At 40.9% G+C, this 23,586-nt stretch overlaps 1 protein-coding gene across 5 annotated transcripts in view; it reads right to left on the reverse strand.

Moving 5' to 3' along the window:
• The window catches only part of LOC114664257 (histone deacetylase 9), a 714,055-nt gene extending 692,562 nt beyond the window's left edge, over positions 1-21,493 (reverse strand). For 2 of the 5 annotated variants that reach the window (XM_051935474.1, XM_051935473.1), the window contains exon 1: positions 21,035-21,493. The gene's annotated coding sequence lies outside the window, so the exon portion shown is untranslated. The remainder of the gene's footprint in view (positions 1-21,034) is intronic. The other 3 variants (XM_051935477.1, XM_051935480.1, XM_051935479.1) reach the window with 3 other exon arrangements.
• Between the last annotated feature and the right edge of the window lie 2,093 nt (positions 21,494-23,586).

Here is a 23,586-nt window from a genome sequence, read left to right on the forward strand (position 1 = left end):
CCCTGCTGGATACAATTAGTGTAGTTGGCAGGATAGTATTTGAGGCAGAATTTTAAAAGTATGAAATGATTTGTTCAAATCCAGCTCAGTGTCGTTCATCATTTTATTATCTTGCCACCCTCGTTCATTTCCTCATTTATTTGTAATATTCTTTCTATTTTTTTTTTCATGTTATATCTTATTTTCTATTAGGTTTGTTTATTGTTTGATACTTGTGTACTGTATCTGTAAATGTTCAGACATTCCGTATACTTTGTGGGTGTTATACCAAGAGGCGACACTACCCTAATGCAACACTGGGATCACCCTCAGCCTTTATACTCAGGTGAAAAAGTGAAGGTCCCACCAGAGTGTTGTAGGAGTTGTCTTTTTAAGTATTTCTTTCCCTTTGATTTTTCCGGGTTTTTTTTTTTGACATTTTGCTTATATTTTTGGCTTGCATATTGGTACTTGCTCACCTATACTTTCAATGTGGTGCTTCCTTTTGTTTTTCTGTAAGAGATTCTTGTTTTGGACTTTTATATTCAAGCCAGAGTTTTGACAGTTCCCTTCTTTTGAAGTGCATTTTGCTATTTTTGTTAAACATTTTGTTAAACACTTTTAACAGCAGCTCCCCATGTTTGGGCTTCACAGGCCGCTGCCGCCCTGTGATGTCTGGTGGCTGGCTGCCTAAGGGTGAGGCTACATCTGGTAAGGTTCGTGAAGGTCCTGGCCTGCATTACGGGACTTTTAGGAAGCCTCACATTTATTCTGCCCAAAGGCTCGAAAGGGCCATGAACTGAGCCATAGTCAAAACCAGAAACAAGTTGAAACTGAGAAGACAAAACCAACCGAACCAAAGCATAATTATTAATCAGAAATCCAAGTCAGAGGAAAAAATGAAAGCTCAGAAACTAGAAATTTGAGAGAATAAATAGCACTACATTTGACCGAGTTTTTTATCCAAATCATGGATGAATCATCGCACTGGAATTTAAGGGGTCATGCTGATCATGTAAGACACTATGCCATCAAAATCACGGAGCAGCATACAATTAACAGAAATGGTAACATGGTGCCACCCATATGCAAAACAAAATAATATTGTGGCACACGGAAATAAAAAAAAACACAAGGATCAGGAATATTGTACTGCAGATGTAACTGCACAGAAATGTACCCAACAAAAAGAAACCCACATTCCCAAGTATACTATAGCTTAGCAGATTTATTTATAATAGAATTAAATTGTCAAGGTGAATATCTCATAACAGCGCCCCTGTTTGCCATGTCTGTGTCAACACTATACAGCATATTTTACAGTACTTTAATTGAGGTGTAGTCCTTTTTCCCACCAAGGGTTGAGGACTGGATATTTTACTGCTTATTAAAAGAACAAAAACTATTTTAAAAGAATACAAATCAAAGGGCACCAGCACTCTTGATGGATACAGTTGCACGTGTATTGGTTTGTACTTTTTTCTGTTTTGCACTAAGATTTTATATTCTTTGTTTCTGCTGGAGCATGAGAAATTCCACTTGGGGATCAAAAAAAGTATTTATTTATCTGTCTGTTCCTTGCAAATAACTGGCAATGCATGCCAGTCTTCTTCCTGTCTTATGCTCAGTGCTACCAGGGTAGTCTCTTGTTCTCTATGATACTAAATTGGATTAAACTGACAGCAATAGAAATAAATCAAGAAGGCAGTGCTCCTTGTGTTTTGCAGTGAAAACTTACACTCTCTTTTAGCCCCTTGAGTGCGGAGAGGGCTCTCTGCTACAGAGGCGGGTATATTTTAAAAACATCCTCAAAATACATTTTGTGGCTAAAAGCATGAAGGGCAGACAAGATTCACTTCTTCAAAATCCTGAGTCACATTCGCAGGTTCTTCCATCCTTATCACTGTGATGCTATTCTCACATGAGCAGAATCTGCATGAGCACAACCAGAAATGTGCAAATGAAATGTCATTTTTGGCAGATGAGTCTGAATGGCAGGAAATGACAAATAAGAAAGAAAAAAGGGGCCTCCACATTTATCATTTGTACTTGTGATATTTGGGGGTCTCACTATAACTGCACAATTTAAAAATAACTCCAAGAGAAGAAGTGTTAATGATCCTCACATAAATATTTTACAACAGTTTGCTATTCATAAAGGTCGAGTACTGACATGAAATGATTAATTTAGTCTCTTCCACTTTTATTAGTTATATATTTACCCCTAGCTCCTCAGCTATTCTGCCTCTTGAAACATAACCCACTAGGACCAGACAAAGCATAAACTTTGCAAAATCACTTAATGTGCTAAAAGATAGATAGATAGATAGATAGATAGATAGATAGATAGATAGATAGATAGATAGATAGATAGATAGATAGATAGATAGATAGATAGATAGATAGATAGATAGATAGATAATATGCAGCTGCTATAATTATTAATATACAAACTTCTCTGGGTGACTAGTGATATGCAAAACAAGCAAGCTTCAATTTGCATGCAATTAAAATAAATTGACATCAAAAATAGTTTTTCACACAATATCACCAATTATAAAATGCAAAACTCACTAAAGTGTTTTTGAATTTTACATTTTTTTTCTTTTGAGGGTACAAGAAAAGAAATACTGCTCCACACTCCTGTGTGTTGCCTAATGCATGCAATACGTACCACACCCACAAAATCAATTCTATTTATGCCTCTCATTCACATCATCACAGAGCGCAGTGTTTTTTGTTTCTTTTTTAATATGACATGCTGCATATTTTCCACACAATCTGACTTCACAGAAGGTGGCTGCTGCCAAACCACCCAGCCACTTCTAAACAGGAACTAAAGGCCTTTTTTTCTTGTTGTGAATGACGAATTTCATTAATAGTGCGGAGCAATTTATTTCACAAATTATTTTTTTTACAACTTTTGCTTCAAATGTAGCTTTGATTAAGTTATTTTGCTTGTCACTATGATTGACACAGGTTTTGAAAATATAAAATGATAGTTTGGAAAAAGTCCAGTCTATAGTGCATTATCAGTAAACTTGAAGAGATGCACTAAAACACTGAAATAATTTATCATATAAAACTAATGTAAGTATCAACAGAACTTTATAAGGAATTGGAAGAATAATCTCCTCCTGGAGCCGCCACCTTATCGTGGTGGAAGGGTTTGCGTGTCCCAATGATCCTAGGAGCTCACCACCTGTAGGAGGGGCCAAGGAGGTCGGGTGTAGTGTGAGTTGGGTGGTGGCCGAAGGTGGGGACCTTGGCGGTCCGATCCTCGGCTACAGAAGCTGGCTCTTGGGACGTGGCATGTCACCTCTCTGAAGGGGAAGGAGCCTGAGCTAGTGCACGAGGTCGAGAAGTTCCAGCTAGATATAGTCGGACTCACCTCGACACACAGCTTGGACTCTGGAACCAATTTCCTTGAGAGGGGCTGGACTCTCTACCACTCTGGAGTTGCCCCCGGTGAGAGGCGCCGAGCGGGTGTAGGCATACTTATTGCCCCCTGACTTGGAGCCTGTTCATTGGGGTTCACCCCAGTAGACAAGAGGGTAGCCTCAATCTGCCTTCGGGTGGGGAGACAGGTCCTAACTGTTGTTTTTCGCATATGCGCTGAACAGCAGTCTGGAGTACCCACCCTTTTTGAAGTCCCTGGAGGGGGTGCTAGAGGGTATACCTTCTGGAGACTCCCTCGTTCTGCTGGGAGACTTCAATGTTCAAGTGGCAGTGAGACCTGGAAGGGCGTGATTGGAAGGAATGGCCCCCCGATCTGAACCCGAGTGGTGTTTTGTTATTGGACTTCTGTGCTCGTCATGGATTGTCCATAATGAACACCATGTTCAAGCATAGGGGTGTCCATATGTGCACCTGGCACCAGGACACCCTAGGCCTCAGTTCGATGATCGACTTCATGGTCGTGTCGTCAGACTTGGGGCCACATGTCTTGGACACTCGGGTGAAGAGGGGGCGGAGCTGTCAGCAAATCACCACCTGGTGGTGAGCTGGCTTCGATGGTGGGGGAGGATTCCAGTCAGGCCTGGTAGGCCCAAACGTATTGTGAGGGTCTGCTGGGATCGTCTGGCAGAGTCCCGTGTCAAAAGTAGCTTCAACTCCCTCCTCCGGCAAAACTTCGACCACGTCCCGAGGGAGGTGGGGGACATTGACTCCGAATAGGCCATGTTCCATGCCTCTGTTGTTGAGGCGGCTGACCAGAGCTGTGGCTGTAAGGTGGTCGGTGCCTGTCGTGGCGTCAATCCCTGAACCCGTTGGTGGACACCGGCGGTGAGGGATGCCATCAAGCTGAAGAAGGAGTCCTACAGGACCTTTTTGTCCTGTTGGACTCCGGAGGCAGCTAATAGGTACCAGCAGGCCAAGCGGAATGTGGCTTCGGTGGTTGCTGAGGCAAAAACTCGGGCGTGGGAGGAGTTTGGGCAGGCCATGGAGAACGACTTCCGGATGGCTTTGAGGAGATTCTGGTCCACCATCCGGCGTCTCAGGAGGTGGAAGCAATGCAGTGTCAACATTGTATATAGTGGGGATGGTGCGCTGCTGACCTCAACTCGGGACATTGTGGGTCGGTGGGGGGAGTACTTCAAAGACCTCCTCAATCCCACAAACATGCCTTCCAGTGAGGAAGCGGAGCTTGGGGACTCAGAGGTGGGCTCTCCCATCTCTGGGACTGAGGTCACCGAGGTGGTCAAAAAACTCCTTGGTGGCAGGGCCCGAGGGTGGATGAGATACGCCCAGAGTTCTTCAAGGCTCTGGATGTTGTAAGACTGTCTTGGTTGACACGCCTCTGCAACATAGCATGGACATCAGGGACAGTGCCTCTGGACTGGCAGACCGGGGTGGTGGTCCCCCTCTTAAAGAAGGGGGACCGGAGGGTGTGTTCCAACTACAGAGGGATCACACTCCTCAGCCTCCCTGGAAAAGTCTATTCGGGGGTCCTGGAGAGGAGGGTCTATCAGATCGTCGAACCTCGGATTCAGGAGGAACAGTGTGGTTTTCGTCCTGGTCATGGAACAGTGGCCCAGCTCTACACCCTTAGCAGGTTCTTGGAGGGTGTCTACATGTGTTTTGTGGACTTGGAAAAGGCATTAGACCATGTCCCTCGGGGAATCCTGTGGGGGGTGCTCCAGGAGTATGGGGTACCGGACCCCCTGATAAGAGCTGTTCGGTCCCTGTACAACCGGTGTCAGAGCTTGGTCTGCATTACCGGCAGTAAGTCGAACCCGTCGTGAGAGTTGGACTCCGCCAGGGCTGCCCTTTGTCACCAATTCTATTCATAACTTTTATGGATAGAATTTCTAGACGCAGCCAGGACGTTGAGGGGGTCTGGTTTGGTAAGTTCAGGATTGGGTCATTGCTTTTTGCAGATGATGTTGTCCTGTTTGCTTCATCAGGCCGTGATCTTCAGTTCTCTCTGGATCAGTTGTGAAGTGAAGTGAAGTGAAGTGAAGTGTGAAGCGGCTGGGATGGAAATCAGCACCTCCAAATCCGAGACCATGTTCATCAGCCGGAAAAGGTTGGAGTGCCCTCTCAGGGTTTGGAGCGAGATCCTGCCCCAAGTGGAGGAGTTCAAGTATCTTGGGGTCTTGTTCATGAGTGAGGGAAGAATGGAGCGGGAGATCGATAGGCGGATCGGTGCGGCATCCGCAGTGATGCGGGCTCTGCATCGGTCTGTCATGGTGAAAAAGGAGCTGAGCTGAAAGGCAAAGCTCTCAATTTACCAGTCGATCTACGTTCCTACCCTCACCTATGGTCATGAGCTGTGGGTACTGACCGAAAGAACGAGATTGTGAATTCAAGCAGCTGAAATTAGTTTCCTCCTCAGGGTGTCTGGGCTTTCCCTTAAAGACAAGGTGAGAAGCTCAGTCATCCGGGAGGAGCTCAGAGTAGAGCCACTGCTCCTCCACATCGAGAGGAGTCAGATGAGGTGGCTCGGGCATGTGATCAGGATGCCTCCTGGACGGCTCCATGGTGAGGTGTTCCGGGCACGTCTAACCGGGAGGAGGCCCCGGGGAAGACCCAGGACACACTGGAGGGACTATGTCTCTCGGCTGGCCTGGGAACGCCTCCGGATTCCCCTGGAAGAGCTAATAGAAGTGGCCGGGGAGAGGGACGTCTGGGCATCTCTGCTCAAGCTGCTGCCCCCGCGACCCGATCTCAGATAAGTGGAAGAGGATGGATGGATGGATGGATGGATGGATGGATGGATGGATGAAGAATGATTCATTTTCTTTATAAATATATATAGCGCAGCAGAGAGGATAGCACTCTTCTCTCAAGGGTCCTGCAATCAGGTGAAATAATAGATCTTGTAACTATGTGTGAGAAGACCCTCCATGCCTGTATGGATTATTCTATTGGTTGTCTTTTTCTTCCCATATGAACTAGCAGCTGAAAGTTTGCCCCATATAAGTAAATGTCCAGGGTTAGATTCCAGCTTGTGCTGCTGAGATGGCATCTGGCAACCCTGAAATGGATTAAGCATGTATGAGACTGTTGTGTTCTATTGATGTACAGTATGTTGTGACAAGGGTATCGATATATGCCAACATGACCAGGAACCCAATATGCAAAGCGTGCAACATGCAAGGAAGAGGTAGTTGTTAGGAAGCATGCACAAAAAACTATATAAAAACCCAAGACAATTCTGTTGCCCCGTTGTACTTTGGTGCCTCTTCTACTCCAAATAAACTTGGAAGAGCAATGTCTAAGAGTCCCTGACAAAAGTATGGCATTTGATGGAGGCAACCTAACTGGATGTATTTAATATATGGATAATAATATTATAAGATGCATTGTCTGAAACATAAAGGGAGAATTACCTATAAGAAATCATTTTTTTAACATCACAGAACAGAATCTACCAGCTTAAAGGAAGACAAAAATACAAGTTAATTGACTCAATCCTTGTTAATGAAGTGAAAAACACGGTCTCAGATATTAATTAAGGATATTCCACTAGTATGCAAATGAGTTCTGATCTGAACTATACAAAGAAATATGGATACTTTCACCATTATGCTCACCAAATTGCCGGGGACTTTGGATAAATTATTGACAGGTTATTTTGTGGCTCTAGTATTGAGCTGCATATCATTACAGGGGTTTTCAATACCAAGTAGTCTGATGAAATTGTTTGTATTCTGATTCAATGCTTCATTTTAGAGTTAATTTTTTTATTTGGGCTGTTTTCTGACACCATATTGTTTTTTGATCAGCTACGGTAAATTGCCAGGTTTTGCACATTAACAGCAACCAGAAGTACATCTTAACGGCAGAACTCACAAAATATCCTATGCCAAAACAAAATGGTGACAGAAATGGAGCTAAATAATGTTAATAACCATAAATACATGCATATTCAATTTCAATCTGACTGAATTCCCAATACATAAAAAGCCTATAATGGAGAAAATAGTTTTTGTAAGGTTTTTCTGCTAATAACAAATAACTACATAATAACCAGGAAACAGCCTTGGATAAGGTGCCAAGCCAGCAGCATCATGCTCTACACATTTCTCAGTGGATATTGCCAACCGCCAATTTGTGACTGTCTGAGTGACCCTTTGATGTTAATGTCTTCCTCTCCAAGATCCATCAATTATGAAACCCTAGAACTTTGAGCCAGCTTCTTTACAAAGGCCATGTGTGTCCCAAGAAACATCCATCTCTCCAAAAATCACATAGGACTCAACCCTCCAACTATGCTGTCTTTAATTATAGTCAACAACACCTTTCTTAAAGTGTAATACAAAATCTCAAGCATGCTGGAATAAGAAATACATTACTGAGTCCAAACCCATCCTTTTACAACATTTTTATCTTTTTTTAACTTACTGGACACTTGTATGTGTAATATCAATCACAACAATACTTTTTTCATATTTTTATACCAGGAGAAATGGAAGGTTAGGCAGCTTGCATATTGGCAGGGCCAGACTTGGCAAAACAAGGTGGTCTACAGTCCAATTCCTTAACCACTAGGTCACAGAGCCTACTATTATTGCCATGTCATATTATTTGGAAGCAGACATAAATGGTGTCTCTTTTGAAAATGTTCACATCACTGGACTAGAGGGCCAGCACAGGTTTGGAGGATCACATATTATATTTCACAATACATTTAGGGCCCTAGTCAGGGAATGCTAATGATGTGTATTTAAATGGAATTTTGTTCATAATTATTTATTTATCTGAACTTATCATTACTTACAAACCAGAATGCACATTAAGATCTCAAGATGCCGGTCTGCTTATGATTCCAAGGATTAATAAAATAACTGTGGAAGGTTGAGCTTTTAGTTACAGGGCCCCTAAACTATGGTCTGCCTGCTACTATAAGATATGCCCCTTCAGTATCAGCTTTTAAATCCCAGCTGAATACTCACTACTTCAGTTTAGCATATCCTGACTAGAGCTGCTGATTAACTGTACAGACTGCATCTCTGTTGTTAGTCATTAGTACTAAAACCTAAATAATATGACATTTATAATCTGTTACTAATGCTGTCCTACTCTGTTTCTCTTCTTGGTGTCCTCATGTGACACTCGGTGGCACTGCTCTACTACAGAGTTCTTTGCCTGCCTATGGAAAAGTCATCTCTGATATAGGAGTTGTGGAATCCTTTCACCAGATTGGCCAGCCCAGCACTGAGTCAGCTGTGGAATGGACAGTACAGGGGAGGCAGCTTGCTGGGCGAGTTTTCCAGAACTCTGTACTAATCTGAATCCTCATATGTGATATAATCTATTCTTGCTTTTTGCTTTGTAGCTTGTTCTCTTACTATTGTATCACTGTATAGCATTCCTGAAGTGCAAATGATAGATTGGCCATCTAGCTCTGTGAATAGGATTACTTGTGTTTTATGTATTGTACTTTCCCCATTTTTGACAGGCATTGCATGCCCAAAGGGGTCTCTCTCTGAATTGCCTTTGCCAAGATTTCTTCCATTTTTTCCCCCACAAGGGTTTGTTTTGGGAGTTTTTATTTTGTCTCTTAGGGAGTCAGTAGGGGGGCTGTCAAAAAACAGGGCCTGTTAATGCCCATTTTAGCACTCCTTGTGTGATTCTGGGCTATACAAGAAATATATTGTTTCTGTTGCATTTAGTCCATTTCTGTCCAATTCTAAATCATGTCTTGTGCACAACTTGTGCCAATTAATCTGGTTCAGAATTCTCATTGTCTTTATTTTAAGTTTCTTTTTTGCAGTAGTCACTCCACCTAGCATATGACACGTTAAGCTGGGTGGAGTAACTCCCTTATAATACATTAGTGATAAGCCAACCGAGTCACTTTACTGAGTCAAGTCTTTCTAACTAACTGATTAAGCTTATCGATTCATGTGAATATTTTCATTCATCTACAATTAAAAACAAAACCTTTTCATTTGTGCTATTTGAATGAATCACAAATTACTGTATATTTAATTACAATGCATAATTTATATTTATTAAATCATATATTGAACAAGCTGCTAATTCATATCATATAATATTAACCATTTTGAAAGCATGAAGAATTAAAATGCATAGTTAACGCACTAAGCTTGAGAATCACAAATGAACAAGAAATGTGCAACTCATTCTCAGATAACAAATCAAATAAATAAGAATCATATCACTCATTCTCGGGTAATGATTCAGTTCACAAATCAAACGGAAAAGAATCGTGCGACTTGCTCGCAAATCAAACAGATGAGAATCGTGTGCCAGTTTGTGAATCAAGCAGATGAGAATCGTGGACTTGCTCACGAATCAAACAAATCAGGATTGTGTGACTTGTTCTCAGATAATGATTCACTTCGAACTCAAAGGAATTAATGAATAATATTTACTCAGTGCATCCAAAGAGCTATAAAAAGTGTATGCTAAAGGTAAAGTTGAAGAAAAAGTAACTATTAGAAATTAGAATATTTTTATGGGGGGGTTCAAATTTATATATGAGGATTTTTTTTTTGCTTTGTTATCCTCTTCCTATGTTTTGAAATCAAATAAAAAATTTATCAACGAATATATAATTTTTTGAATGTACAAAGGGACATAAATGTGTTAGTTTATAGTAGTTGTTAAACAATTCCAATAACAAATTGTACAAAACAAACAATTAAAGCATTCTAATATAAATGGGTGGTTACTTGTATTGTGCTTAACAAAACAATGTCCAGCGACAGAGTTCTTGTTCGTTGGTAATGTTCGAACTACAAAAAATCATAAGTGATTAAGAATGATGAATCAGACAGGCAGTACTTGCATGTGCGCTTTAACCATCTAAACGAAAGAGACTGATGGCATCATGGAATCGTTTTAAACATCTAAAGAAATAGATTTGTTCATGCTTGCGAATTGATTCCCATGATTCACTGAAATAATCATTAAAAAAAAATAATCACTTATCACTAACATAGTAAAAAAGAAGAGCCATGAGTGGGATTTGAAAATGGACCTGGCAGAAAGTTTCAACTTCTAAGAAAAATACTAAATGAAAAAACACATAAGGGAGCACTTGTGGTTTGCATTAGCCAGTCAAGCTTTATTTGAATGGCGCTGTTCATTGTGAGAGGGCGGCACGGTGGCGCAGTGGGTAGCGCTGCTGCCTCGCAGTTGAGAGACCTGGGGACCCGGGTTCACTTCCCGGGCCCTCCCTGCGTGGAGTTTGCATGTTCTCCCCATGTCTGCGTGGGTTTCCTCCGGGCACTCTGGTTTCCCCCCACAGTCCAAAGACATGCTGGTTAGGTGGATTGCCGATTCTAAATTGGCCCTAGTGTATGGTTTGTGTGTGTCCTGCGGTGAGTTGGCATCCTGCCCGGGATTGGTTCCTGCCTTGTGCCCTGTGTTGGCTGGGATTGGCTCCAGCAGACCCCCGTGACCCTATGTTCGGATTCAGCGGGTTGGAAAATGGATGGATGGATGTTCATTGTGAGAAAATAAATTGCTCCTTAAACTAAAAACAAACTTTTTCAATGATGAAAAAACAAAAGCACCAAAGACTGACAGAGCTGTATTCTTCAGCACTACAATTCTTGTCACAATCATTGGGTTTTAGTGTGGCTTATGACCGCACATCTTAATTGTTTCTGGTGTATATGGGATTGATTGTATTTCTGATTGAAAAGACGTTTTACATCTCACTGGAATGTATGTTTGATTTTCATAACTTCTTTTGTAATTCATATTTTTGGAACAAAAAATATTTTTGACACAGCCTGTTCACAATGAATAATTTATCAATCCATTTTTCAATGTGCTTATTCACTTACCAGTCAGAGGGCACTGATGCCAGTTCCGTCAGTATTGGGCACAAGGCCAGTCACAGAACTAATTCACACCCATATACTCAGACACTTTACAGCTGCCAATTAACTGAACTTGCTTGTGATTGGGATGCATTTGCAGCAGTTGGTACCAAGAGAAAAACCCATAAACACATAGGGGGACTGCTCAAACTCCACAAATGCAGTGACCAAGCTAGAATTTAAACTTGGTGGTCCTTGAGCTGTAAGGCAGTGGTGCTAGTCAGGAAATAGTTCTACTCAAACACCATGCCTGGTCATTGTCCATGTGTAGTTTGCATGTTTAATGTGTGTGGATTTTCCTCTGGGAACGCTGGTTTACTTCTCACATCCCCAAACACATACAGGTTAGGTTAACTGGCAACTCAGAGTGCACGTGTCCTATGACGGGCAGCTTATTCAAGGTTGTTTCCCACTTTGCACCCAGTGCTGCTGTAATTTGTGCAGGCTTTTCTTGAGCCTCAACTGAATTAAGCAGGTCTGAGAATATATAGATATCATATTTGCATATTCTATGGGGAAAAACAACTTTCAGTTTACAGGTGGCATTTGTCACCCTGCTCCTGTCGGACACCTATACTTCTGTTCTAGGCTGTCATCCCTTTAGCTCAGTGGGCTTCAGAAAGTAAAAGCTGAAACTATTCATCACGGCTATATGTGGGTGGGTAGAGTCAATGGGTTCATAAGGGATGGCCTAGCCCACCTAAATAGATACTCTATATAAACTAAAATACCTCTCAAATAAAGGGCATTTTTTCCTCAATTTTTTTGTAGGCCACAGTTAATATTAATACTTGAATATTCGATTAATACAATAATTATATCAATTCTGTTCTAACTAGCTCTCTCCTATCAATCTGCTAGAGTCCATCCAGGAATGATTATATATGAGAAAAAATACTTTTAAAAATAATGTTAAATAATTGTTATATATATATATATATATATATATATATTGTAGCGGGGCAACATAGTAGTAATAGTGTTGTCAGTGTTAGTCTGAGTGCGTCTTGTTTTCATAGTCCCGTTTGCTGTTTATGTGTGTGTCAGTGAATGTCGTCCCCGTAAAGGGGGACGGATGATGGAAAGAAACCACAGCCCCAAATTGGAAAACACCTGTTAACTATCAATCAATTACATCCAGCACAGGACTATTTAAACAATCAGGAGGAAATGAGGAGAAAGAAGGAGACCATTTTTCACCACCATGAACCAACTTACTTGCTGTTTTCCACATTGCGCTTTTGCAATAGTTTGTTTTCATTCCGCCGGACTGTCTTCCATCCCTCATCACTAGAGACCCCGGGGTCGGATCATCATCCACCACACACCAAGGATTCACGGTGAGGTTGCTATTGCTATTTGTATTCGTGTTTTGTGTTGGTATATGTTACTGGGAGAAGGGAGGGTTTTGTTATTATATATATATATATATATATATATATATATATATATATATATATGGTGTTGGCACTTTATTAGTTTGGTGGTGGACATCCATAGTTATATATATGTATTGTTCATATGGAATTTGTATTTTTGTTATTTCATTTAATATAATTAATCATTTTAATTTTACATATCTGCTTTTTTGTGCCTATGTTTAATCCTTCGATTGGGGGAAAAAATTGTATGTGTTAGAGGTACGGCTTGATATTTAGATTCAACCTCAATAATTTATCCAGGCCACAGGTCTTGGAGGTGTAGCTGCTGGCTGGGTAAGGGGTCAGCCGTTACAATATATATATATATATATATATATATATATACACACACACACATATACATAAGCATATACAGTACTACTGATTTTTTTTTGATTGAAAGACACCATTCTAGCAAACATAATTCAGCTTTGAGCTAGGCGAGAGCGTGTGTCTATAGACTGAGTCATTAGTGGAAATTGTTGATAATTGTTCTCAAAAATGACAGTATGGATATTAGAAAGTGCATTAAATCACTCCTGCAACTTTTATTACAGACAAGATTGGAAAGGACTTTGACACCTCATCTGTTATGACAGCAGAAGACCACCACATTGATAGGGATTGGTGAGAACAGGGCTTGTGCCAGAATTACCTACATAGAAGGTGCCATTTAGAGTCAGACTAAATCACAATTTCTTGGTTTATTTGCTATGGATGGCGCAGGCACAGAGAATCAGAAACAAGCCATAATGAACACATATTGGGGGAGACCACGTATGTTGAGTTACCATTTTCATCTTTCTCTAATTTGCTGTGTGTGTGCGTCCTGCACCTGCCGTGGTGTTTGTACTGCTTATACGGAATAATCATGTTGTGTCTGTTTTGGTGATGTATTAGAGGATAGTATTCAAGGAATATAATATTTCATTAATATATTTATGGATTGTGCTTACAGCATCTGGTGTTCAAAACATTAAATGTGTTTATCCTGTGGTTGTATTTTTGTGGTTTTCCTTAGTTAACTCCACTGTGTTTTTGAAGTAGAAGATCAGTTCTGTTAATGTTAGTTTGTCTGCTAGGATATCTGCCCATAGTGGGGCGGACTTCTTGTTATGAACCATTTCTTCAATGTAGTGCTTAACTGATTACAGCGTCAACATCACTGTTATTTTTTTTACTTAATTTATTAAAATAGTTTTCATAACCAAGAATTAATTCTCAATCTTAATTAAAAATCAATACAATTTTACATTGAAAATTCACACTGAACAAGTGCCTGCCTGCAGAAATGCAAATGACCACCTTAAGATTTGGTCTGGGCAAAGAGAAACATTCTACACAACTTCAATTATGGATAAATTTACAGTTTTCTGTTTTGGCTTGAGAAAGCTTTTATCAATGTGTTTATTTTGTATTTGGTATTTGCTTATTTTACACATCCTATACCTACTCCTAGCAACAAATATTTCCTAAGTAGTCAGTATAAGCTGTAGGAATGGTGGCAGAGTCAATCGCTTTCCTGTGGCTCACACCTGAATGTGCTGCCTGTATAAACGGCAGCTGACCAGCCTGAGCAATCTCTACCACACACGTCATACATTCCTGTTACGAATTGTTTAACAAACAAAAATGTGATATTTGATGAAGCAAATAAAAAAATTTAAATGCTCCAATTTTTAAAACAGCAAGCCTAATCCCCAAATGCACCCACAGCGCTACACCATGTATACATTTTCTAACTTTCTTAAAAAAATAAGAATGTGCTTAATTTTCCGCATTTACAAAAGCTGACAAAATAAAAAAAGCCACATTTCCTGTAATTTAAATACCATTAATGGTGCTTGTGTACTGCCTCATAATTTTATAAGTTTTAAATGTTAATGTAAATAAGGTAACTTTATATTAGAGAGAATGTTATTTGATTTTGGATATGATGTAAATATTTAGCTGCACAGATGCATCTCTCACAAAATGCTCTAATAAAATGCAAATATTTTTTATGGTTTGTCTGTTCCCACCTATGTATCTGTTTTCTGAAATCTAAGCCACTGTTTACTCCATCATCATGAAATGTTTTATTTAAAAGTCAGTGGGTAATACACTTCTTATGTTATCCAAAACTTTCAGAAAGAATTGAAGCCTTTTTCAAAGGGGTGCACTACACTCCTCTGTACCACAATTATTGAAAGTTTTGAAGTTGGACCTTCGCACCACATGCCAGTGACCGTTAGTCATGAAGTGTGACATGCCTGTACACTCAAACATAGCAAGATGCAACTACACCCTCAATAACAGTGGTTCTTTAATGGCAAAAAATATGTTTTTTTTTACTGGGCTGTTGTGGTTCCTTCTAAAACTAGTGCTTGACAAAGCACCATTTCGTTCTGGGATGGGTTCTTTGCATATGAAATTGGTTCTTTGTGCTTTGAAAAACTTTCTAATATGTAGAAGAAACCTGAAATGTTAAATGCATGGTTTGCTACCTAGCAGAGGAGAGAGGTTAGGAGCACACACTGCTACAGCGTATTGCCACACTCACCACATGACAAACCAACTCAGGATCCCAGATTAGGACACGAGTGCAACCTTGCAATGGGTGACACCTCAGCACCACACTAGTTCAGATGGAATGGTACAGTGTGAGGTTTTTTATGGTGGCTGGAGTGCCAATTCTGCCATCAACCCACAGGTTTTTCCCTGCCGGTTGAGGGCCTACATGCAGGGATGGATGCAGATTAACGTCATACCCAGGACGGAGCAATTGCAGGATAAGGGCCTGATTCAGGGGCCCAACAAAGTAGAGTCACTTTTGGCATTTACGGGATTCGAACCGGCAACCTAGAAGGTCTATAACAAATTAAGGAAACCATGACACAGAATGTGTTACACTTCAGGAGTCCTTTTAAAATCATGACCCATTGGCATTTTGCAAATCAGTTACTTTCTGTATGGAGCCTCTTACGTATCTAAATAAAGGTTCTCCATGGAACCTTCATGTGGCTGGTTCTTTATGGAACAAAAATTATTCCTCTATGGCACTGCCCTGCTGAAGAATTACTCTGGTGCCTTTATTTTTAAGAGTGTAGACACAACAAAATCGTAAAGTTTTGATTTTTTGTTGCAAGTTTGTGTGAGATTTGACAACCTATGAGCACTCAACTAGAAGTACCGTACTGCCCACACAAAACAGAAGAGCCCAATCAAATATAGAGGAAAAATAAGAATAGAAAATGGCAATGGCAGCTTCAAAAAACAATTGGAAATGGGTATTCTGCTCCTCACAATCACAGAAGAGCCTTCTGGAGTTCTGGAAAGAGCACAAATGTCTACTGCACACCTCATCTTTGTGGTACCAAGACAGAGAGTGAAAGAAGAAAGATGTACCACAAGGACTGGCTGCCAAAATGTGTTGAGCTTGCACTTCTTTTGAGGCACAATAGAAAATCTGAAGCTGTGCTGAGAAGTCGTAAAAAGTATTCATTTATTACCCCTTGTGGATTCTATTCGTGTGATCCAGGGTTCTCAAACTCCGGTCCTGGAGTGCCCCAGTGGCTGCGGGTTTTCATTCTAACCCTTTTCTTAATTAGTGACCTGTTTTTGCTGCTAATAAACTTCTTTTGAATTCATTTTAACTGACTTGCTCTTGGAGACTCAGACCCTTTAATTGTTTCTTTTTCCTTAATTAGCTGCCAAACAATAGTGAGATACAAAATGAGCCAAAACATGACCAGCAAACTGTGTCTGAAAATATTAGACAGTATCTGAAAATAAAGAAAGCAGAAGGTCTCAGGAATGCTGATCTGCTCAGGTCCACAAAACACTCGACCAGTGCTCTTAGAAAAGAGAAAATCAACAATTTCGGAAATGTCTGCTATTGCACAATGAGGGCAGCAACAAGCAATGGAATTAAAGAACGGGTTTAATTAACAAGAATCAGTGCCCAATTAAGCAACTGCTTGGAGTGAAATCGGTTGAAGTTTGAGGCCTTGACTTAGTTTGTCTTCTGTTGGCTCACTCACTTCACATTTCATTTCTGTTTGGGAAAGAAATGAAGCAATTAAGAGCAATGATAAAAAAAATTCAGGGGAACAAATCTTAAAAGTCAAGTCAATTAAAATGAACTCAAAAGACGTTAATTAGCAGCAAAAACATGTCACTAATTAAGAAAAGCGTTAGAATGAAAACCTGCAGCCACTGCGGCCCTCCAGGACCAGAGATGAGGAGCCCTGGTGTACTTAGACACCCTCCAGGCAATAAGATTCAGCACACACAGTCGTTAAGTGTGAGATGCTCTTCAAAACAAAGTTGTGCAGGGTGTGGATGGTCTAGCAAAGCATTCAGTTGAACACAAAGAACAATAAAATAGATAAACAGGCCTATTATTACATGATCACAGACATTGAAGACCTGCTGCCAGCTGACAGCTTGATTTACACTTCGGTGCAGGGCAGCAAAAAACAAAGAAAAAGAGAAAGCTTTTTAGAGGACATTCTGATGAATTCTCTTTTGAATGCAATAACATCATGTAAATTCATGAAGGACTACTTCAGACAACACTTTGAGTCTTTAAAAATTTTATAAAACATAATTTTGACAAAATCCTTTTTTTTCTTTTTTTCTAATTCTTGTGTGTTTGAGGGGATTGTATAATATTTAATGGGCTTTTGTAAAATCTAAATTTCTCAGGACAAGTAAAGTACTGTCTCTATCTATCTGCCAATCTGTAGCCATGAAGGGATAGAAATGTTCTGCAACAATACTCACATAGGCCGCAGCACTCAAGCAAGGACTGATTGATATTAATGGGCCCAAAGTGTGCCAAACAAAACTCTCTCCACACCATAAGAGCACCACCACTATCAGCCTGGACTGCTCACACAAGGCAGGTTGGGTGCATGGATTGGTGCTGTTGGCACCAAATTCTGACGCTACCATCTGTGCACCTCAGCGGTAATCAAGATTCATCAGACCAGGTTATGTTTTTACAGGGTTCTACTGTGCCAGTTTTGGTGGGCCCGTGCCCACTGCACCTTCAGATTTCTGATCTTGGTTGACAGGAGTAGAACTTGACGTGGTTTTCTGCTTTCGTACCCAATCAGCCTCAAGGTTTCAACATGCTGTGCCTTCTGAAATGGTTTTCCCCCCTCCATAGTTGTACAGAGTGGTTATCTGAGTTATCATAACCTTTCTGTAATTTGAACCAGTATGGCTATTTTCCATTTTACCTCTCTCATCAACGAGGTGGTTCGGTCCACAGAACTGCCGCTTGCTCAATCAATGTTTATTGCACCATTCGGAATAAAGTCTTGAGGCCATTTTGCATGGAAATCCCAGTAAATCAGCAGTTATAGATATACTCAATCCAGCCTGTCTCTACCGACAATTTTACTATGCTTGAAATCAATGAGCTCACATTTTTCCCCATTCTGGTGTTTGACGTGAACATTAACTGAAGCTCCTAACCTATATCTGCATGATTTTAAGTGTCACACACATGCAATTAAGGGATAGCTGAAAGGCCTTAAGAATAGTACTACCACGCCAGACCAGAGGGTTATGAGCTACACTAAATCTCTTTCTCAATCTTCTGCAGACCCTCCATGGGAAATCTTGCAGGGTCCCAGTGATGATATCACTTCCTGTTCCGGTGCCAGTGATTATGTCACTTCCAGTCCAGAAGATGTTGCTATTGGTTCCAGTACCGATGACATCACTTCCTGTCTTGGGCTTTAAAGCCGCCATCTTTTCATTTTACAATCAGTTCTGTTTTGGACTCAAACCTGTGAACATCACAACCAACCCATTAGCAGTCAAGCCGCAATATATGGGTGGCTGCCTCAAACCTTTTGATGTCTGTGGTCTGCTTTTGTGACAATGCATTGAACTGCTGCCACATAATTGACTGATCAGATAATTGCATGGGAGGCACGTTAATGCAGTGGTAGCAGTGCTGCCTTGCAACAAAATTGTCAGGGCCCATGTCCCATGTCCTCAATGTCCTCTCTGTGTGGAGTTTGCATGCTCTCCCAGTGTCTGCCTGGATTTTCTCCTACAGTCCAAAGACTTGCAAGCACTGGCAATCCTAAATTTGCCTTCGTGTAAGTGTGTGTGTGGTGTGTGTATTCGCCCTGCGATGGAGTAGCACCCTGTTTGAGGAGTGTTCCTGCCTTGCACCCTGTGCTTGCTGGGTTAGGCTCCAGCTTCCCGGCCTTGCTCAGAATAAAGTAGGTTTAGAAGACATATGGATAACTGCATGGATAAGCAGGCAAAGAGCAGTTCTCAATAATTTGCTCAGGGAGGGTACAGATAAATAGATGTGAAAGGTTCTTCCCAGCAGATTGATGTAAAACTTAAAAGAAAATAAGCTAAAGTACTCCAAAATGCCATGTCCTTACATGGTTTCCAAGAAATACAATTTATAAGACCATTATTTTCTTCAACTATAAATGGATTCTGACCAAGAATGCAGTTTTATGTCTCAAATTGCATCTGGCTGAAGCAAAGGAAAAGGAAAGGGCACATTCTCAGCAAAAAAGTATATACAGTATAAGAAGAGTAAGTGGTTCAGAGAAGACCATTTCATTATGTGCCGTTATGCACACTCCACAGAAATCAGTATTGGCAGAAACCAATACATAAAATACTCTGGTGTAATGTTTTTTTTTTTTATGAACTGATATTTTTTAGTTTTGAAAATGAAGCTCTGTTCATTCAGGTTTATTTACTTTTAAGCAATAATTTGCTGTGTTCTTTGTGTACTTTTAAGACCAGTCAGCTCCAATTGTAAAACATAAAAGTTGTATTTGTGCTGCACAGCGGCGCAGTGGTTACCAGATTGTTCATTAAATAATAAAGGTACTTCAGAATTTACTGTGCATGCAAAAGTTTGGAAAATAAAAACTGTACCTGACAAAGACATTATTTATAGGTTTGTGTATTTACGTTTGCGTAATGTTTAAATGTAAATCCAAGTTGATAAAGGCAGGCAGATGTAATATACAATAAAACGACCAAAACAAGGCGTCTTAAAATAGAGCGTACTGTTTAGGAAGTACAACTGCTTTATTAAAAGTAGAATTTGCTCACGTTTCTCGTTAGTGCCGACACCTGTAGCTGTATAACGCGAGCGATTCCGGCGACTCGCACACTTACCTGCGACGCTCGTGGCGATTCCGTTAATGCGGCTCTCTTCTTACGGACACAACGTCGATTTTCGGGTTTTCGATCACTAGGGCTGCTTTGCACCTTAGTCACGTATCGCCTGATCATTTGTTTGCACAGTTAAATGTTAATCAATTCTGTTCATGGTTTGCAAAACAATCCTGCTGCAACTGACCGGCAAATGTTTTCTCTTTGGAACTAAAATGTTATTTTTTTCCGTGTATTTTAAAGAAAGTGAACCCTACTGCTGATCTGTGAAATGTGAATGTTTCTGATACTGAAACGCGCGTCATTATCGTGTACGCAAAAAAAGAAAGAAAAAAAAAATGAAGGCAAAATCAAACACTTTTGTCAATCGAAATTAATTATACGACCTACTCTTTTTTTGGCTAAACACCCAAATAAAAAGATGAGTTAAAACAGCCCAGATGAAGCAACTTATTTTGTTTCAACTACTCTTCGTTTCGCCATCTGAGATTTGCTCTACTTGTGTGAAGAAGCCGCTTCTGTGTGCTCGGGTAGCAGCAGCAACAATGGCTTATCAGTGCACATCCAGAACTAGCCCAATTTGTCTGTGATCAAAAGATATTTCGAAACAGTTCAAATATTCGACCTTAGAACGTGTTTAGCCGCTGCAAGTGGGCGCTCACATGTACAATCGCAATATTGATCCGTAGATTTTAACTGGTGACTAGTTAGAATTCCATGGAGGGGCAAATTAATCTTGGTGGGAAATAATAATTAAGCGGTCTATACCTATAAAGCCCTTGATTGCAGGACTATCAAAATCTGGAAATGCCTCCTACCCATCCTCTAAGGTGTTTAACTGTCCAGTCCACGGCGGTCACATCATTTCAATCCAATGTCTATCGTACGGCAGAGCGCACCTTTACTCGCGCGCGCATCATCTGATTCACTCTGATGCTATAGGCGCACAACTCCGATTCGTTTTTAAAAATCCAGCTTCGAAAATTGCACCCTTAAGACAACTTGCCAACTCCCGTTTAATGTCACGCGTAACATCGCAAACAAATGAACAAAATATTCGACAAAATCGTTGGCGCTCATGTTAACTGGAATCACTGCAACGAAAGCCACTTTTTTCTAACAGCAAAACACAGAAAAACAGGATTCCCGAATTCTACGAAGGTGATGAGTTTAACTTACCTCTCCAGCCTTCAGGTTCACAGAGCCGGCCTCAGATTCTAATCGGTAGAAGCAATCTTGCAAATATTGCCATCGTTACGTGTGAAAAGACGGACAGCGAGAAAGGGGCTGGGAGGGAATTAAAAGAAGACGAGAGGGGGGCAATGTTTTGAAAACTGCAGAGGCTGAAAGATGCGATCAGCGCCTGTGGCGACACGAGTAGGATTTGCTAAAAATAGCAACGGAGTTGGGAAGCAGGAACGAGAGGCTGTCTGAGCTAACAAACGGGATCACTTTCACAACTGCGAGGGGGAGCGGGCATTGTGACAAGACAGAGACGCACGCAAATCAGTCCAATCTGCCGCCGCACGTGGGGCCGGACAGGGAGCTCCTTGGCTCGTTAGCTGCTTAGAGATTCGAAAGGAGTCGACAGTACGAATAGCAAAGTAAAAGAAGTCTCGGATCGTTTGACCTGATGGACGCGGCTTTTTCCTGTATCACTTGGCGGACCTACAATGAAAGGCTGCAAACCAGCGTTTGTAAGATGATTGCATCGCGATTGTATAAATACGAGTATGTTTTTAATATTCCGGTTTTGAGTTCTAGAGAACACGATGGCGCAGTGGTTAGCGCAGGTGCTTTTACCTTCAGAAGCTCGAGTTCAATCTCCGAGGGTGACACTTGGTCCCCGAGTTTGCGTGAGTTGTCTCCGGATACTCCGCTAGTCCTGAGCTATCTGAAAGCCTGTAAACTTTGATCAACTGGCAGTATAAAATGTGCCATGCAGTCGACTGCCGCAATGTTGACAGGGCAAGCGCTTTAAAACCCGAGGGATAGTTGGATGACCCTGGATACAACGTGTCATGTATACCAACGTCACAGTATATCACTCTTAAGGGATTGATTATTACATCTAAATTAGCTACAGCGCCGTGACCATGACCATATCATGCTGTATTTGCCGTTATCATCCACCAATCAAGCAATAAACACCGAGGGCACACTGTTCAGACCCATATCTGTATATACTTTATATATTAGTTTTATTTTCTTTGCTATTTACTCCATGTATTTTGTAGAATGGAAAGTAGTGCTATGGTGTACCATGTTAGCTATTATGGATGTAGTGAGAAGTCAAGCAAAAGGAGCCATTTTGCTTGACTTCTCACTAGAATGGGAAGAAACTTTTATGACAAAATAGGAGCCAATGGTGAACAACACTGTACAATAGCAAACAATGTGACACACACCAAACTTACCCATTTCAATTTAGAGTCACCATTTAACCCATTATAAATATTGGCCCTAATGTGTGCTTGGTGTGTGGGTGTGTTTGTGTGTGTCCTGCGGTGGGTTGGCACCCTGCCCGGGATTGGTTCCCTGCCTTGTGCCCTGTGTTGGCTGGGATTGGCTCTGGCAGACCCCCGTGACCCTGTGTTCGGATTCAGCGGGTTGGATAATGGATGGATGGATGGATGGAAATATCAGTAGAATGTGTGGATGAGCCATTAAATAGGAGAAGCCAACATGAGCAAGGAGAAAACAAGCAAACTCTGTGCACTAAGCAAGGAGACCAACGGATAGTACACTCTTAAAAATCAAGTTGCCAGAGAGGTTCTTTAGAGCGATGCCATAGGGCAGTGGTTCTCAAACTGCCCCCTAGTGGGGCACGAAGATGTGAAAAAAAGAAAACAAGAATCGAAAATATGAAAAAAAAACATCTATTGAAACCAAAACAAATGAACTTAAACTACATTCTGATACTAGAAAAATAAATATAGAGTTAGATAAATGTTGCTAAAAGTTAAGTAAGTATAATAAAATATGCATCTATGATATATCATTAATTAAAAAAGAACAAATTGGTATTAGTGGGCTCCTTTCAAAAAAACTTTAGGGGGGCATGATTAATACTGTTATGAAAACTCAGGTCGCAAATACTTAAAGGCTGAGAAACGCTGCCATAGGGGAACCATTTTTGGTTCACAAAATACCCACCACATGCAGGTCCCAGAAAGAACATTTATTTATTTAAATCTGTAACAGTCTCCTTACAGTAAATAACCATAAATAAGTGATAACATATTTGTGAAATACACATAGGTCATGATTTTAAAATGACTCTGACACAGATGAAAGTCAGGTTTTCGTAATCTGTCAGGTTTTTTTCAACATATTAGGAAGTTTTTCAAAGCACAAAAAGCCAGTTTCATCTGCAAAGAACCCTTCCCAAAATGAAATGGTGCTTTGTCAAGCTATAGTTCTATGAGAAACCACACAAAACCAATAAAGTACCATAAAATGCCATTAAAGGACCGGAATTTTTAAGAGTGTAGGTGCCACCAATGCAGTCTTCTGATCAACATAACTTGCCATTGGATACTGTGATGGATGACCGGCTATGGACTCCGGTCGCCACCCCCAGGCCGCTAGGAGGAGCCCTCCGGACAGCATATTCGTGCCCCGAGTTCCAGCAGGGCCTCATGGATTTTGTAGTGTTGTGACACAGCCCTGCTGGATACCTTGGGGGCCGCCAGGAGTCGCTGTAGGGGGGCTAGTGGGATCTTGCGTGC

This window comes from Erpetoichthys calabaricus, chromosome 13 (genome assembly GCF_900747795.2).
Source record: "Erpetoichthys calabaricus chromosome 13, fErpCal1.3, whole genome shotgun sequence".
Classification (NCBI taxonomy): Eukaryota; Metazoa; Chordata; class Cladistia; order Polypteriformes; family Polypteridae; genus Erpetoichthys; species Erpetoichthys calabaricus.